The sequence below is a fragment of the Engraulis encrasicolus genome, chromosome 13 (assembly GCF_034702125.1).
Source record: "Engraulis encrasicolus isolate BLACKSEA-1 chromosome 13, IST_EnEncr_1.0, whole genome shotgun sequence".
Lineage (NCBI taxonomy): Eukaryota > Metazoa > Chordata > Actinopteri > Clupeiformes > Engraulidae > Engraulis > Engraulis encrasicolus.
Window position 1 is genome coordinate 213,058 of NC_085869.1, and position 14,541 is coordinate 227,598.

Here is a 14,541-nt window from a genome sequence, read left to right on the forward strand (position 1 = left end):
TGGGGGAGTGAAAAAAAACAAAGATTTTTAAACTTTTTTTCCCCTGGTAGTCAGGAGGATATTATAGATGTTATTGCCCCTGGGTAATTCCATGCCAAATCTCCAAATCATCCCGCACGACCATCTCAAATTTGGTAGGAAAAAATCAAGGAGGTTCACAAACGTCCCAATAGGAAAAGTGCAAAATTATAGCTCTCAACTCCTCATAGTTTTGTCATTAAAAATGTTTTTGTCAGGTACCCCCCTGACTCGTTTTGAACAGAGTTCTCAGAGAGCCCACTTTCAGATTGCTGTATCTAAAAAACTACTTTAAAGGTCCTTATGAATTTCAAGGGGTAACATTTGGACCATGTACTTGTGAAATGCGGATTTTCACACATCCTCTTGTCATTTACCACCGTTTTCTGGGGGCTTAACCCTAAAGCGACCGACTGGGGTCATTTATGACCCCGGGCACATATTTTCATACACCACTTGTCCTTCTAGGAGTTTGTCAATACATATGTTGTGCATGTTGTGAATGATTTTTGTGAGATTTGGACCATCTATGTGGGATTTATAATCAAAACACCTCTGGGGTCATTTATGACCCCGAGAGGATCCATGAGATACTCAACAGTATAATGTCCATTGTTGTTGTAATTTCCAAACTCTGTTTTTTGTATTTTGTGTCTTGGGGCAGGCCATGGTCAGCAGAGCTAAAATATTCATAATATGAACATTTATAGTATTAAAATATAATATATTATATACATAAATAGGGCACCCCTGCGATAGCCAACGAAGCATATTGTGAGGGCACCCAAGTAGCATTTCCTCTGTTATTGCCCCATATGTGTTTAAATCATGGCATAGTGGTCCTAGACACATGATTAGAATATGAAATGGAAGTCATCCTGATGAACAAAGAGGGAGGAAACAAGTCATCAGTGTAGAAATCAATGGTGTTTTTAGAATTTTCCTTATTATATGACTATACAAAGGCTGAAGCATCAGTTGAATCATTTCTTTGCTCTAATACATGTGGAAGACACCTTTTCACAGCTACAATGTCCAGAAAAAGTTTCAGAGAAATTTTGAGTGTGCACAAGGTTATATGTTTGAGACATGGTTTTGTCTATGTAAATTACCATATTCTCTGATCTTGTGATTTCATGAACCCAGAAATGTTGAATACCTTAAAGTTTTATTGCAGGAATATCATCAAAGTTTCACTTTGAGCAATTTCCATAATTAGCATAAATATACTTTATTATTACGGTAAGACTACTACAAGTGAATAGGCTAAAAATGTAAATGATAGCTATCACCATGAAACGTTCTCAGATGATTACTGGTGATGAGAGAAGAAAAAAAAATATTGGATGTTTTTTGTATTTTGATGTTTACATATGCAAATGAGGGAATATATCATATTTAGCATATACGTATGTACGTTTAACTAATTTTTTAGCAAAACAATATAATGTTCAAATTCAATTTTTTTGCTTTAGATGAGGGACAAGTATGTACAAGATGTAAATAAATTTGAATGAACCCCAAAAAATAATTTATAGGGTGGTATTTCTATATAAACTCCTTGGGGTCATAAATGACCCCGCTCGGTCAGATTAGTCGCAAAAACAGGCCGGTCGCTTGAGGGTTAAAGTTGCTTGAAAAATTCTCACTTTTGAATTTGTGGGCAACTTTGAAGGATTGTGGTAAGCGCAGTTTAAAGACAGAGCTTTGATATGGACAATGTATGTTCCCAACCATTCTGTGCATGCTGTGTTGAAAGACTGATCTCCTATGATGAACAGTTTAGAAGATATGAAGTCTTTAAAATGGAAAAACTGAAACTTGGTGCCATCTTTGCCATGTTATTAAAAAGAAATGTCACAACTCACCACCATATTATCAACTGTCTTAAATTAGATGTCTATTCTTACCATATCGTCTGCTTGCTACCAAAACCGCCTAAGTCCGAATTTGGTCAAAATGAGATTTTTGCATAAACTTACTCCCCTACCACAGCTGCATCACCCTGCCTTTCTGCCAGGGTCATTGATCAATCACAACAGTCACCAGAGTCAAAAATCTGTATGTATAAAGTCACACGCTGCCATTGAGAAAATGAATGACCAGGGACGTAGCTATAGGGAGGACAAGGAGGGCATTTGCCTGTAGGCCTCGGGCCCTCCTGCAGGTGGCAAGGGTAGGGGCCCTATTTATTAATCCTGGGGCCCTGTGCACAAATGCCAATGTGAATGACTTGGGTAACTTGACTTAGCCATTTTTGATGCAAGAAGCAGTTTATTTACATCTGTTAAGAGTTTTCTCTCTCTCTCTCTCTCTCTCTCTCTCTCTCTCTCTCTCTCTCTCTCTTATGATTATGATTTATGATTGGAGCCTTATAACAAATTGAGCAATTATTAATCATGTGCTTTATTTGATGTTTTCACAGGTTTATAGAAGACTGCAATAGACTACATGCTCTCATGGCAATCTTTTATTTCATACATTTATCTGTTGTTTTATAATGTAGATTTTGGCCAGCATTGGGTTGATATCGCTAGTGCAATACATTATTGCATACACAGTAGGTTGATCATCTCCAATGTGAAAACTATCCAGTAGTGGTTCTATACCATATTCTGAATGGCACGGTCATGGTGTTGAAGTGGGCGGGGCACAGTTCTATGACCAGGTTACCTCGGTCATGGGCAAGGTTGGGAGGGTGGGGCAGTTCTATGAGCATGGAAAATAGCAGAAGTTAACCAAAGATGATAAACAAGGAGGAGACAGTTCGTGAGGAGGTACAAGGACCAAAAGAAGTGCCCCACCCCTTCACCCTCCTCCATGACTGATGGGACCTCAACATGGAGATTGGAGGCCACCGCATACCGAGGCCGAGGCTTACTCTCTGAGGCACTGCAATCTGGATATGTCCTGATATGAGCAATGCATGTATTACCACTGTGGCAATTGCTCTGGCACAATGACAAAAAGAGTTTTACTTTGGATGAGAATGTAAAATAGTGATTTCGTTGAAAGCTAATGTGACTGAAAGAGCTAGAAAGTAAAATATATTTGTGAAAATATGCTGGTAGACATGATATTTACCAGCATGCTAGATTGTTACAAGGTCTACAAATATATTTCAATTATTCGCCATTTCCAGGATTAAACTAATTACTACTTTTTGGGAGTTCACACATCAAGCAATACATGGGTGTTAAGTGCAGGCGCAGGCGCCGACCTTTCTTGGTCTTTCGTCATTCAGGATTAAAGTTTGGAACAAAAATAAAAATAATAGTATAACTTATCAAAATAATGTGCAGTGCATTGTTCTTGTTGTGCTGCATCAGATAATTTATTAAGTGTTTTGTTTTCCTTAGAAGGCATTTCATGTTTGTCTTGCAGCTTTACTTAAAGTAAATAAAGAAAATAAATTAACATCTTAGACAGGTACTGTATGTAGTGGACTAATGACACAGACAGGATGACAGGATGATGCAGATGTGGTAGGGGAATAAAGTTCTGCAAAAATCTCCTTTGACCAAAATTATTAGGGGGGACTCACAATTGCTCTTTGCCCAGGGTCTCAGATTTCCTAGAACTGCCACTGATGTTTGGCGCCCCCTTTGGCGCCTAGTTTTTCCCTGTTTTCCGAAAACCCCAAAATCGGACTTAGGCGGTTTTGGTAGCAAGCCGACGATATCCAAAAACTGGGATGGTATTCTGCCTCATTTGGTCAAAACGATTTTTTTTAAAACCCACTGTTGTGTTACTCCCACAGCTCCTATGAAAACCTGATATTGGGGGGCAACTTTGCCATGGTATACTAAAACAATGACAGCAATCACCACAATGAACTTAAAGGGACACTGTGTGAGCTTTTTAGTTGTTTATTTCCAGAATTCATGCTGCCCATTCACTAATGTTACCTTTTACATGAATACTTACCACCAGCATCAAATTCTAAGTATTCATTATGACTGGAAAAATTGCAATTTTCATACATGAAAAGGGGGATCTTCTCCATGGTCCGCCATTTTGAATTTCCAAAAATAGCCATTTTTAGCTGCAAAAATGACTGTACCTGGACCATACTAGAAAATATTTGTTTATTATTTAGTAAACTTTCATGTAAAGATCAAATTTGGCAATAGGCAGCCCAGTTTCAATGAGCAGCATAGTTGCAGTACCTTTTTTGACCATTTCCTGCACAGTGTCCCTTTAACTCATTGGCTGCCTTCGACGTCGCTATGACGTCATTTCGAATAGTGACGCCCCCTGCCTTCGACGTCGTTCGCCGATAATTGCGTTTTTTACAGCCAGGCCTCGAGGACGGTCTGACCTATCTTCTGTATAAATTTCAACCCTACTAACAATTTTTAGTTCTACGAAGGTTCCTGGAACACAAGCCCTTGGTTCCAGTTAAGTTCTGGGTACGTCCGCAGAGAGTCATGTTTGGTTATTTTTCTGTTCTCAGTTGGTTGGCAGGAAAGTTTAATTTTCGTTCCTAGAATGTTATATGTGTAGTTCCCATTCCGTTCCCTTATTGTTCTCTCACCGTCACTTTTTTCCTGCTCATGTCATGTTTGTTGCCTTGCCGTTCCCATATGGTTCCCTTAACCTTATTGGTTGCATATTTGTGATGCGATCTGGGAAAACCCGTCCGATGTCGCCCTGGCCGTTTCTCAGGAAAGAGCGAAAATAGGTCGAGAAGTGACGTTTTCCTGAAATCGGTTTTTCATTAAATTATTGTTGTTTAACATCTTGTCTATCATCTCTGAAAATATTTTGTCTGAAATCGCTGTTTTAAAGTGTTAAAATGAATATTGAAACGGCCCGATGTGTGGTGAGAGGGGAGGCACCCGTGAGCAGTCTGCCTGCGCAGCCAACGTGCTGACTACGCTTGTAGCGCAGGGGCGCGCGAGGTTGAGGGAAAAAAAACATCAGAGTTTGTAGACTTGAAGGCTCAGAATTTACACATGTGTATTCAGTCATTGTCGCATCTGAGCAGTTAAGAATGCCTTCTGTCTCGATGAAGCAGAGTTTTCCCTGAAGTTATAGGTCTAAAGAAAGAAGGAACAATGAATACAAAGAAACAGTAGGCGACATCTCTCCGTGGATCGGAGAGGTCGTCGAGCCCTGTGCATTTCAACTCCAGTCTCATGTGCCTCTTGCAGTTTATCACTACAACTGCGATTAGACTACTAAACGGAACTGGACTGTAGATTTATTTATTTTTATTGGATAGCTCACATGCAAAATCTAAAACTAAAGCGGCCGTGTGATTTATCTATAACGAAAAGTTTAATTTACTGCGCTGTGTCCTACTTATTGTCATAATAAACGGTGCTGAATTGAAAGATGTAGATGTGGTCAAGACAGGGCTTGTTAGGTTTCTGTAATTTAAAGAAGCCTCATCGGTTCATCTCAGATGTGGAAGATTAAAATGCTTTTATTTAGAACCGTGCCAAATGAATGTGTTCACGTCTTCAGCAGTCCGTTTCCAGAGTCAATCTGAGATAGCCTACTCGGTGACGTTTAGTTCATGTCAGTCCTTTCCCGCGACGCACCGGACAGTGAAGAAGAGCGTGAAGAAAAAAGTTTCTCCTCTCTATTTTTTGTGCTGCCTGCTGCAGAGGGTCAAACTTGCTCTTGTAGGCTACTATTCCGAGGCAGCGCATAGCGAAAACATGCAGTCTTTTGCCGCGCTGGTATACACACTTTGTCATACACTGTGCTGAATTGAGAGTCGTGGATTTGGTCATAACTGGCTCCCTAACACTGTAGAAGCGTCACTGGATCAACTCAGATGTGAAAAAATAATACATCTATGCATTTATGTCTCGCCTAACTAATGGGTTCAGTTAACACATCTTCAAACAAATCAGTCAAATTTCAAAGTCAAACTGAGATGCACCGGTGACTTTCACCCCAGTCTTTCAAATCACCTATAAGTCCTTCAAGCTACGCGCGAGATAGTGAAGAAGATAAGCGCGGAGAAAACATTTTCTCTTCTGTTATGTCTGTGCTGCCTGCTGCAGAGGGTAAAAAACAAAGCAGTCTTCACAGTACTGTAGCCTACTACAAGTAGCCTATTCCGAGGCATGTAGGCTATAGCCTATGTTCCATAACACGTGCAGCTGGTGTTATGGAATCGCGCAAAACCAAGTTTTACCTCCCGAGCAGAGAGCTCAATGCACTTTTCCGAGACACTTATAGTTCCCATTTTTGCATTTCTAACACATTTTGCTGATATTTTCGCTTCACACCCTAAACAGTAAAATGGCAGGTCCAATAGGCCTACACGTCATTCGTTTCTTTACCTGGTGGAATGCTTTAGGAACCTATTTTAAAATGGCAAAAGTTGGGCAGTAAATTACGAATAGGCTACATGACTATAGGCCTACATGACGAATCACAATTTAATTTGAAATTATATTCTATACACAGAGGCCAGTATGTAGCCTATAGACGACCCACAGTTAGCCAGCAGTTTGAGGGTCTCTGGGAGAGAAAAAAAGACCCCAGGAAAAGTAATGAAATTAGCCTACATTCGTTTAACCGATTTTAAATTAACAGGCATGTGGTAGGTAGTGTTTGATGAGTGGCCTTCTGTTATTTACTATAATAATAATAATAATAATAATAATAATAATAATAATAATAATCTGAATATCAAAACCAAGTGCAATGTGCTAGGCCTACTCTTGCTTTTTTCCAGTGTTGTGTTGTCCTCAGAAGTAGTGCCATTGGATTCCAAATTTACTGAAGATAAATAAATGAGATTAATGAAATCTTTAAATGTTGCTTTCATTCAGGTAGTCTATTGCTTCTGAGACTTAATTCTCTAAGTAGTGAAAATCATCAATGTTACAGGGAGCTAGTAAAATCTAATGCCCCTTCACCTGAATTATATCAATCCAAAGTCTGATCTCGAATTCTGTAAGATACATTTATTTTTGTGTAATTTAGCTTTGCCAACATCAAGACTCATATTAGTCTTGCGGCAATTGGAGGATTTAGTGTGGTTGGGAATCACTCCATTGCCGGTATTCCTTACTCTAAGTAATCCAGTTATGGTGAGGGACTGGGGGCGGAGTCGACTTCTATGATGAGCTACCTCAGTTGTGGTGATGGTTTGGGGGGGTGGGGCTGTGCTATACTCATGGATGAGAGCGAAATTCCACAAGAGACAATACAGAAGGAGGAGACTAATCTTTAAGAGGTACCTTGACCAAAAAACTGTCCTGCCCGTATCTCCCACCATCAGTGAGGCATCCGGAGCATCGTATCAGGACGCTGCACTGCTTCTCCACAGTGCATCTCTCCTGGAATGATCCAAATTCTATTTAGCTATCTGAGAGAGTAGGAGCTAATATCCTGCAATTTTTTAAAGTAGACCTATACCGTATTACAGTTGATGAAAGGAAACAATTCTTGCACAGCGAAAGTCTAGGAACACAACATTGTATTAATGTGGATTGCAGTTGGCCTTACAAACTAATATAGGCTACGAAAGATGATAATAATAATCAAGCACTGAATGAAATACTAACTATAATAATGTCTCCATTGGGGATTAGAGTGTCCCAAGTACTTAGAGTGGCTCAATTAAACAGAGTATCCCAATAGCTATAATATTAATAATAATAATTACTAATATGATCATAATTATTATCCATAATAATGTGCTATCCATGCTGTGTTGAAACAAGGATGTTTTTTGTTTGTTTCCTTAGTTGTTTCTTTGACTCAAACTCAAAACTAAACACATTACGTAAATAAATCAAAGAAAAAATAGCTGCAATACCTACTCTGGCCACAATCCTCCATACTCAACCTCACATTTTCCTAAGTTGCAATACCTACTCTGGCCACAAGTGCCTTGCATAGTTGCAATACCTTCTCTGGACACAATCGCCTTGCATAGTTGCAATACCCACTGTGACCACAATCGCCTTGCATAGTTGCAATACCTCCTCTGGCCACAATCTCCATACTCAACCTTTAGAGTGTTTTTTCTCAGAATTCCTCCGAACGACTAAGTTGACTTTGGGTAAGTATAACATTTGATAGAGACAAGATATGAAAATAACGAAAACACCTTTGGAAAGAGCTTGAAATTGACTTTGAAATGGTAACGATATCTCAAAAATGTAAAATCCCACCATGTGAAGGGTTTTCCCAGATCGCATCACATTTGGTTCCTTAGACATGCTCCTGATGTTCCCCCAACCTTGTTTATTATTGTGAATGTGTTTTGGTCCTGCCCCACTATCTCTCACCATAGTTGAGGTACCCTGATCATGGTACTTAAGCACCTCCCATCCTCCACCATTACTGAAAAACCCTGCGCCTGGCATCAGGTTGGCACACTGCTCTTCTAAAATGATGTTTAAAGATGCTAAAAACATGTATAATGTCTATATTTTATATATCAGTCTATGCCGTTCTGTACCACAATGTGAGAGAACTATCAGCTGAGCATGTATGAACACAATCTAGTGGGGATTAATACCAAATATTTCCTAAATGAAGTTAAAAGATAACCATACCATCTACATCAAGTGCACAATGGAGCAAGCAATGTAACATGGGTTGTTACTGACTAGCTCCCAAAGCAAGGCACAAGATGTAGCTAACAAATGCCATAAGCCAAAAGCGCTATTAGCTTGCTTGCAAAGCAGGTAAACAAGCGCTATGCTGTGCCATGCTGACCAGTCAGCAGGCAGGCAGGCAAATAACTAAAGCACTCTGACAGTCCAGGTTTATATACAGGCTCAAGACTACCATGTGACCAGATTGATTAGGAGTTTTTCAGGTGCAAGCAATTGAGTCATGATATACCAGCCCTAAGTAATTAGGTTTGGCCAGGTGCTGATGGACAGATTGTTTGTGAGGGGCCTGCTTGTTACCGGCAAAGGTGTAACAAGTTCTCAAGTTATTTCTTTCACTCACTTCATCTTTTGTGTGATGTTGTGTGCACAGCCAAGCCTTAGATCAACCCAACCAAGTTGAGTTAAATGAATGAAATGGAATAAATAAAAAAATAGATTGTGTACATGATTAAATCTGGAGGAAATACTGTTAGTAATATGTAGACGTATATGATTTAATCGGGTGGACAGTCATCATTGCTTATGCTCTGAACAACACATAAACAAAGTTGGGGGAACATCAGTAGCACGTCTAGGGAACCAGTCGTGACCAGACCTATAATGTAACCATCAAGGTTATGGGAACCATATGAGAACGATGAGGGAACAAACATGAAGAGCAATAAAGGTACGGTGAGAGAACGGCGAGGGAATGGAATGGGAACCACACATATATCGTTCTGGGAACTTAAATGAAACTTTCCTGGCAACCCAGTGAGAACCGAAACAGAACCAAAAATGACGTATCCGAAACGTATCCAGAACCGAACCGGAACCAATGGCTGCTTAGTTTTTACTGTAACCAAAGGGAACGTTTCTAAGTGGTAGATTTTGGTTTGGTAATAACCCCAACCTTTAGAGAACCAAAAGTCAAATGTTCTCTTTACGTTCTCTGTTACTAGGGCAGCCTCTAGGCATTTTCTAACTGTTCCTGTAGGTGGCAGAAGTGTCCTTAGGAACAGTCAAGGCAGGGATTTAGTTCAGAAAAAGAGGAAATGTCAAGACAAAAACATCCCCTTTTACTATTATATAATATCAAAAGCATAACAAAATCATTTTTGAAAGTAAAGCACCTGTGACAGCTGTATACTCTCTTGCCCTTTGATTTTAACACAGGTAGGCTACTGATTTTAGTGTCAGAGCCTCACAAAAAAAACTTCCTCTCATGAACAAATACAACCCCCTGTTGCTATCTAGTTAGAAGGCACTGTACCTAGCTTGCCCAAAATACACCATGAGATGATCTGTGTGGCAACCTTTCATTTTGGATAATGTGATCAGCCTACACAACATCAGGATGATGCTTACAAAATATCATCTAACAGGAGAATGCACGGGACTAGTGGTGATGTGTCACCTCAGTTGGGAAATGTTTGGCTATAAAGTTTGCTACGCTAGCTAGCTAGCTAGCACGAAATCGCTAACATCTAACAACTAAGCCTATATAAAGGAGCCTTGGTAAGTCAACTACTTTTTACGCATTCTACAGTTATTTTTTATGGATCTGTATAGTATGATCAGCTTATTGTATCATCAAAAAAGACGGGGGGGGGGTGCAGATTCTCGGAACAGAGTAGCCTTTGTGTCTGGTCAGATGCGTTCAGCTCACATGAGAAAGCATTGCACTTAGCCTCAGACCAGCTAGCCTTCACCACTCCAATCGGCTTGTGAAATGTTGGATATGTGATCAGTACTTTATCAAAAGAAAATTCATTGAACAATATATGACAAGATCACTATAGCAGAACCATGATGACAGTAATCATCAATCTGCAAATTGTCCGCTCTGCCAAAGAAGCTGCAGTAAGCTACGCTAAGCGGAGCTGCCTGCCTACCTGCCTCCCTCCCCCACAAGACACAGCACGGTACTATGGAGGAAATAAACCAGCTGTGATTCGTTCTCCACCGAGGGGAGAGAGAGAGCACAATCAGAGGGAGAGGGAGAGGGAGGGAGTTCCCGGAGTTAGGGGCACCTGCTGTCATGATCCATTCTGCGCGCCAGCAACTAAACCAAAACACCCTTGTTTTCGAGTCCACCCCCGTTATATTTCAGTATATTAGGTTGAAAAGGTCATACAAACGATTTTTTGTTCAGGCTACAGATGACAGAAGACTCTGTAATAGCATCTGATAGGTTTGGAGTTGTTAGGACGATGTCATTATGGGCAAAAACGTTTGCAGTTATAGTTCTACTTCAAATGGCGTTTTCTCAGCTTTTTGGCTAGAAAGCAGCATTTTGGCGAATTCCACTTAATTTCAACAGATGATTATGAAAGAACGGAAAGGGGTAGAGAGACACCGTTTTTTTCTGATGACAGATGAGCGTCTAATCTGTGTTTGGATAGGTATGGTGTTGACATAGACACAGAACTCAATTTTCTGTGAGCCTCCAAAAAACGCCCAAAATGCTGAAAAATCTCTGGCACTCCGAGGTACTCTTTTATGAAAATGGCTGGCAGCCAATGAGTTAACAGTTTTGGAAAGATAGGATGTCTGTTTGTAACCCTTATGTGACCTGGAAGCGTTAGGGTCAGGTAAAGCACTTATGAAATGAGTTAACGTGCACTGCGTTTGGAACGCTCCAGAGATTCTACTGCTGGCACAAGGCGTACTCGGTAATTACTCTGAATTCATTTGTATTTTCTTCATACATTTGTGTATGTCTTCTTGCTTAAATGGTAATGCATTGTATGTGTATTGTTTGGTTTCTGCCAGTTTTCACGGTGCTCATGACGAGCAAAGAAATAAAGAGTCATGATCATCAGTAAGAATGTGTGGACCAACTTTATTGACACCAGCATTAGCTACATATCCCTTTAAGCCAGTGAACAAAGTCATTGGCCACGCAATCTAAACAATTTCTCCACTTTGGCAGATCGCCTACGATCCTCTACTCTTTCTCGTTCTTTATAATCTTCAATTGTCAGATAGTGCACCCCTAAGGGGGTGTATACATTTTATAGGCACTGTATGTGGTGATAAAGAGTGGTCATGAACAGTGTCTAGAATATAATAATCTTTTTTTTAAAACTCCCAACTGTTTCTTACAAGGTCCTCGGGTGCGAGCAAACAGCACAGTTCATATTTATGTAAAAAAAGCCGCCTAACGTTGAAGAAGGCTTAGGCCGAAACGTCTGTCTGTCATGCTGCTAACCCACTAGATTAAAACTACAAGAATTACACCAGAGACTCTGGCTTTTTTACTAAAATAGAAAATTATTATAACATAAAATTAAAAAGAACATATATCAGATGAGGTTATCACTCATACAATGTCCAGTTTAATCAGAATTGAACATCAAGCATGAAGTATTTGAAATTTAGCTCTCACAGTATACAGTGCATCCGGTGTACAGTGTGCCCTTCTTATACCAGCTACTTAGTGTAATACCATCCATTATTCCCCTTCACCATCTCCCCTATGATGTCAAACAGCTTCTGTATCTGCTCTTTGTTGCTATCTTCACACTCCTGTTTCTTCTTCCAGTCTGGGTTGTCTATGACAAGGTACCGACCTTGACATTTCTCAGCCAGATCCTTCAGTGGGCTTTGGTCTTTCTTGACCTCACTCACAAACTTCTCAATAGTCTTTCCCCCCAATTGTTTCCCATGTGTAAAGACAATCACTGAATATTTAAACACATCGGGTGTAAATAATTTCTCAGTCCTTTTTATAACTTTTTTCTCATCTGTGCTATTTCTTGCCACCTTAAACACAAGGATGAAGGCATGAGGCCCAGGGTAACTGAAATCCAGACAATTGCCAATCTCTCCTTCTAGCTTCTTTTCCTTTGCTGCATCAAGGAATCCAGGAGTATCTATCAGGGTGATCCTCCTCCCATTGACATTCCTGCTGTAAGCTTCACACTCGTTGGTCACAGCATAGGAGGTATCATCTACTTCAAAGACCTTTTTTCCCAGGATGGTGTTCCCAGTGCTGCTTTTGCCATCTCCAGTCTTCCCAAGAAGCACAATCCTCCACTCACCTGGAAGCATATTTTTTGACACTGAGTTAACATTTCCCTATCAGTCACATATTTCCACTAAAGCAACACTGCTTTATGTGTCTCCGTGCATTGCCATGTCAGATAAATGACTTGAACATACAGTATACAAGACTCTCTAACCCCCAGTATAGTGCAATGAGCTTCTTACATTCCCCATCATTATTATTATTATTATTATTATTATTATTATTATTATTATTATTATTATTATTATTATTATTGTTGTTGTTGTTGCTCTAATCAAGCAATAAAAAATATCCAGCTATTAGTCTATTCTCAATGTTGGGTTGGGAGTTGGGCATGCAAACTTTGGCTTGGGCATGTCATCACACCCTTTCTTTTCCCTGCTCTGCTCTAGTTACTCTACCAACTGCGTTGCATTACCCACTAACCTCTGGTGTTATTTAAGTCCTTGCCTTTCAGCTCTCCTTTGTCAGATCGTCTGCAAAGCCCGTACCAGTAACCTGCTTGACTACGCTCTACTCTGACTCTAACCTCTAAACTGCCTCTGAAAAATCGAAATAAAGAACTCAGACCCGTTTGACTTCCTGGCTACCGGACCCCTGGACTCGCCCAACTCACTTTCCCCCGCAGTTTCAATAAACTTTCTAAATGTGACACAATTATGGTCCTCTAGTCGTCTGTCTGAACTGTGACAGTATGTTCACCTTGAATCTTTAGCGCACTATTTCAATGTTTTTACTCTAACATATGTGTAATCTTGAAAGAATAGCAGCAATCTACTGGGCTGGTGTTTGAGATCCAATCAGTACAAATCAGAATAATGAATTTAATTACTTATATTTTAAAATAAATAATACCACGACAAATAACTTAACAAGTAAAGTTAGTGATTACCTGAACACATGTAGAAATAATTTGTATTATAGATCCTGTATTACCTGTGGAGGTATGTGGCTCCATCACTCTTCTCAACTCTCCCATTTCCTGGTCAAACTCTCTTTGGAGGTTTCTCAGCTCTTGCTTTCTTGTTTCCAGTAGGTCTGCCATCCTCAGCATCTTGTACACCCGTTGCAGTTGTTGTTTCGTCTGCATTAACTCTTTTGTAGCAGTCCGCCATCCAATGGTTGCTGAAAAGAATTCCCCAAATCAAAATACAAAAACATGTTGCATAGGTCTCATTTAAATATGCAGTAATCTCTCTTATCATTGACTGAATATCCAATAGTGTTGTTTACTTATGGAGCTTGAGCTGTTGACAGAGGTGTGTGTGTGCGTGCGTGTGTGCGTGCGTTTGTGTGCCTGTCGCGCGCAATTCTCTCTGGTCCCAGAGTGTTCATGGTGAAAACCACAACAGCTTCCAATGAATCTGGAATTTCATGTTAAAATCTCAACCAATAACCTCCTCTCCCCTCACACCAGATATTAACCAATAAACTCCTCTCCCCTAACACCAGTCATCAGATATAAACAATCACTTCCTCTCCTCACACACCAGTCAACAGATATCAACCAATCACTTCCTCCCCTAACACCAGTCATCAGATATCGACCAACCACCTCCTCTCCTCACACACCAGTCAACAGATATCAACCAACCACCTCCTCTCCTCTCACACCAGTCAACAGATAACCAATAACCTCCTCTCCTCACACACCAGTCATCAGATATCAACCAATAACCTCCTCTCCTCACACACCAGTCAACAGATATCAACCAATAACCTCCTCTCCTCACACACCAGTCAACAGATATCAACCAATAACCTCCTCTCCTCACACACCAGTCAACAGATATCAACCAATAACCTCCTCTCCTCACACACCAGATATTAACCAATCACTTCTCTCCCCTAACAACAGTCATCAGTTATCAAGCAATGACTTCCTCTCCTCTCACACCAGTCAACAGATATCAA